Source organism: Amblyomma americanum, unplaced genomic scaffold (genome assembly GCF_052857255.1).
Source record: "Amblyomma americanum isolate KBUSLIRL-KWMA unplaced genomic scaffold, ASM5285725v1 scaffold_143, whole genome shotgun sequence".
Lineage (NCBI taxonomy): Eukaryota > Metazoa > Arthropoda > Arachnida > Ixodida > Ixodidae > Amblyomma > Amblyomma americanum.
Genome location: NW_027526615.1, coordinates 27,437 through 32,352, shown reverse-complemented (window position 1 = coordinate 32,352; position 4,916 = coordinate 27,437). Strand labels below are relative to the sequence as shown.

The window sequence follows — 4,916 nt, the reverse complement described above, 5'->3', positions numbered from 1 at the left end:
TCAAAGTGTATGTGTACGCGGATGACATCGCCTTTTTTGCTTCCGCGAGAGACATTCATTCACTTTACCAGCTATTGCAGGCCTACCTCAATGCCCTGGAAGTATGGCTGGGAAAGTTACATTTAATTCTCAACGTGAACAAATCTTCCGTTCTCCTTTTTCTTTCAGCGTCCCTTTTTATATCTGTCTGCTGTATTGGGGCGCCCAAATCCCGCAAGTTCCGCCCTTAAAGTACTTAGGTGTAATATACGACCCTAATCTAGACTGGCGACCTCATATCAGAAGTATTGTCCTCAAGGGAGAGCGTGCACTCTGTCGCCTGACGCGAATCAGAAAAAAGAAATTCGGTATGCGCAAAGACACTCTCTCATTTCTCTGTAAGACATACGTAAGACCAATTTTGGAGTTCGGTTACGTTCTGTTCTCTGGTTGTCTTAGATACAAAATTCAACATCTGGTTCTTTTGGAGAGGCGCGCTCCACGGCTTTGCCTGGGTTTACCAAAATCAGTGGCAAATTGTGTCCTCTTTCTGGAAGCTCGCATAGGGGACTTGAACTCTCGCTTCCAGCTTCTCACAGTGCGCACCTTCTTACGGGGACTTGAGGCAATGCCTGCAGTGGCTCCTCCAATCTTTTTATTAAGGCAGCTTTGTTTCTGATAAACATTGGTCGCTTTACAATCTGCCTCAATTTGTGTTTACTGAGCACCTCTTGTCTAGAATTGCAATCTCGCTTAGGTCCGTGCAATGCGTCAGCAATTTGCAGGCTGCACCAGCTGTTTTCTTCGCCCATACGCTGCCGCTATATGCAAAGCACTTATCTGCCAATGTGATAAAAGGTCTCCTGGAGGAATATCTATTGCAGTATCCGAGCCATGCTGCAATTTTCACAGATGCCTCTCAACAAGGCGAAAAGGCAGCAGTGGGTGTTTATTCCCACACTATAGACTGGAGTTATTCCATCCGGGTACCTGATTATACACCAATTTTCGTTGCTGAATTTCTCCCTGTAGGTTTGGCCCTTCAAAGAGTTCCCCGCAATATTTCTCAAGTTATCATTCCATCGGACTGCCTCTCAGTCTTGGCAGCATTAGAAAGGTCGGCAACTAGTCTCTCGTACCGATCCCTAGTGTACTTTGTGCCACGTCATGTCCGAGAGGTGCGCTTTCAGTGGATCCCAGGGCAATGCGGCATTACTTCAAATTCGACGGCCGATTTCTTAGCGAGATCCGCCATCAATGAGCCTGTTGCCCATGTCGTTCCGGACCTCACCCTGTTGAAAACGTCCCGTTATGAACGTTACCAAATAGACCATTACCTAAGCCATGAGCCCATCCTTGGTACAGCGGATTTCGAACATTTAAGGTTCCCGTGGAAGATACGTTCTTGCGCATCAAGACAATGTGAGGTTTGCATGACGCGCTTGCGCCGCAGGATTCCTCGCCATAATCTATATTTATGCCGTTCTTGGTTCGCACCGTGGAATCTATGTGCGTCAAGTAGGGACGTTGAAACGATAGATCATTTCATCCTCTACTGCCGGCGGTTTGCACGGCAGAAAATTCAGTTTTTGCAAAACCCCCTCGCTCACTTAGGGCTGCCGTTTACTCTGCCCGTCTTCCTCTCTTTCGGTGCAACCGTCAAAGGGCCATTAGGCAGGAGTGTCAGCTTCTTCACAAGTATATTATTGAAACCGGAAGATTACTGTGTTAACTGCTCGATGCCTTTATTTTCCTCTCAAAATTATTTTCTTTCCGATTAATCTTTTGAATTTAGTTATTCCACCCACACCGCTTTGTTTCCCCGATTTTCATTCCTATTTCCTGAAGATCTATCAAAATTCGTGATTTTATTTTTCTTTCAAATTCCTCTAGTTTTTTGGCCGCTTGAAATAAACCTGGATGAGTTTTTTCCTGGTTGGACCTGCTCCAAACCCTGGCCAATCCTTCACCGTGGGCATGTGCCATCGTATTTGAGGCAACAACAATTAACGATACGCATGGAAGAGAATGAAAACTGTGCAGTGCCCTCAAGAAGAGCGTTATGTGCCATGTTTACTGAGGTGAGGAAGAAGAGCGTTCTAGCACGGTAGCGGTGGACGGACATTTAGGCCTGGTTCTTCGCGAAGGAGGACGCCAAGGTGGTGCGGATTCCAGAGCCTTCGCGTACGATGGGAGACGGCGGCACCGGGAACCTCTGGCAGGCTCTGCGGAGGGCCGCGCAAGGCATCCTGGAGAAAGGCGAGAGCGGGTGGCAGCTCGAATATCTACACCTCAGTGCCTACGCGATGGTTGTCCAGGAACAATTAGGGGCGCTGCTTTACGGCGGACTGCGTGAAGTCGTGACCGACCACCCGGTGAACAAGGTTCGGCCAGGCATCTTGGCCTCCCCTCACGACGCCTTCCTACGGACTCCAAATCAATCCTGGAACGACCATCGGACAAGAGTGAACCGGATCAGGGACATCGTCAGGTACTTGGAGCCGGTGTACGTGTCACGGTACAAAGTGTGCAGCGTTCACAAACTCGGGGTGCCTCTTTTCTGCGACGAACTAGCGCGCCACGGAGACATGCAAACCAAGCTGCAAGAGTGTCGCCTGCAAACGATGAGCCGAGATCGCGAGGGCGAGATGGTCGACAAGCTGTCAGTCAAGAACGCCTGCCAGATACTGGGAAAATTGGGCGTCAATTCGAGATGTGCCTGCGACGAAGACTAGGAGCGACCCTTTTTGGCCGAGTCAGCTAAATTCTGGGCACTCGAAAGTCCAAAACAGCTGGCGGAAAAGAGCGCGATCGACTACATCGACATGGCGGAGCAACGTATTAACGAAGGGACGCAGCGGGCAAAGCTTTACCTGTACCCCGGCACCGAGCTCCTCATCCAGCAAGTGGTCTACCAGGAGCTGGTTGCCAGCCACGTGAACGCCATCGTGGCGAAGGAAGACTAGGGCGTCATGGCCTTATTGAAGAACCAAAGGGTGGGGGACCTCACATGCGTTTTTCGGCTGAGAGAACGGCCGCAAAGGAGTAACGGAGTGTGTGAGTAACTACCTGCGCGAGCTGGGCTGGTCACTCATGGCGAAGGACGGCGACAAAGCAGACTCGCTGTGCTTAGTTAAGAAGCTGATTGATCTTAAGGACCACTATGAGCACATTCTCAATGCCTGTTTCAGTGGCGAGTTCCTCGTCAAGAAGATTATGAGTGCAGACTGATTACATCCTCAGCCTGCTCTCCACTGTCTGTCATATAATATCGAAATCAATCTGTTTATCTCTCCGGTGCCCTGGCCTCGTAATTTTCGAAGACAAGGAAGGAAATTTGATGTAACAGTAGCTTGGTTTGGGCTAGTTGGTAACGGTTCTTATAAAACATAGCGCAAAAAGGACACGGACGACACAGAAGTGGACAGGACAGGCGCTGTCCTGTCCACCTCTGTGTCGTCAGTGTCCTTTTTGCGCTATGTTTTCTAAGTACAAGGAAGGAATTTCCAGCTGTTTAGAATTTTCCCAGTTGTTTGTTTCATTTTACTGCTTTTCACCTTAAAGCTAAATATAGTTATGTACGTTAAGGGAATTTGAATAAATGACGCCAATAAAAAATTCGAGAGAAGACTTGAGCTCCGTCTGGAGTGTATGACGCGATAGCGTACTGGCTTACAGGCTGCTAGACAGTGGCTGTAGTTTGAAATGAAAATCGTACAAAAGTTATTTATCAATACTCTTTCGGGCTGTCAATTGTGGAAGGCCGTAAAGCGGTTTCTCTATATTTTTTCAGAGAGTATGCGAAGTGAGCGAGACAGATAGATAAAAGGCGTACCGGATGCAGTGAAAGAAGAACCAGGCGCAATTCCTCGTTTTCTAACCTGCACACGTGAAGGGGGATAAAGAGAGGGAAAGTTACCCTCGTGTTCATGAGGGGCGGGTAAAAAAAATAAATAGAGGCACCGACAGCGCGTCACAGCTGACCGCTCAAGCCTGCAGCTTTGAAATATTGCAGTAGCGCGCAGGTGGCTTCTGGGGGGATTACATTCGACGCCACATTCCTAGAATTTTCACGCAAGGGCATCTTGAGCTGCAAGGGGTGCCTATCACCACCACGGACCCCAAGGCCGCATACCTAAGCCGTAATCCGCCACTTGGCGATAGGTTGTAAGGTGAAGTGTAGAAACCACTAACATAGGCGGTTGATCGGGGCCGTGGTCAAGGCGCGGCCGACGGGCTCCTCGTCTGCCTGCGGCGGCTCAGAAATTCTCCTGTGCATATGACGGTGACCTACAGGCGAGGTATAAGGAGCGATCAGTATAGACATATTGTATGCATGACACCTCCTCTTCGTCAAACAAATAAATAACGCATTGGCCCCTTCTCGGAGGCCGCATCGAAGTAAAGCACTCAAAACCAGGATCTGACTGCCAACCAAGGTGTTGAACCGGAATCTTTTTGTGTTCGGTGCGGATTCCGGTTAAAGCCTTTCGGGTTCATTTCCGGGATCGGCTCCGCGGCGACATTTCTGCTCCGGTTCAATCCGGTTCAAAAGGGTTCGGTATCGAAAAAATCTTTGAACGAAGATAGGTTTTCCAGTCAAGGCTGAGGATGCTTCATTTTGCTATTCTGCGTGACGTCAGTAGGCAAAATAAAGAAAAGACATCTTGTCTTGTACGACCTGTTCCGACTTGACGCATTTCACTGTACGGTGTACGGAAAAACGGGCATGAATTTACGGCGTGATCAGCAAATTCATATAAACTTCAAAATTTGGTTTGCCAATTATGTTCTTCGCGTATTTGAAACTTCGGCTTCATTTTTTCTTTACTTATCAGTTTGGTTGCCGTGTCTTTACTCACAATCCTGTGCGCAGGTTGTGATGACGCCCCTAAGTGACGAGACCGAGGTGGCCCACCTGCCTCCCAGGTTGCTTC

At 48.8% G+C, this 4,916-nt stretch overlaps 1 pseudogene; it reads left to right on the top strand.

Moving 5' to 3' along the window:
- The first annotated feature begins 2,168 nt into the window (after positions 1–2,168).
- On the top strand, positions 2,169–2,714 carry LOC144112443 (cullin-3-B pseudogene; annotated as a pseudogene).
- The last annotated feature ends 2,202 nt before the right edge of the window (positions 2,715–4,916 follow it).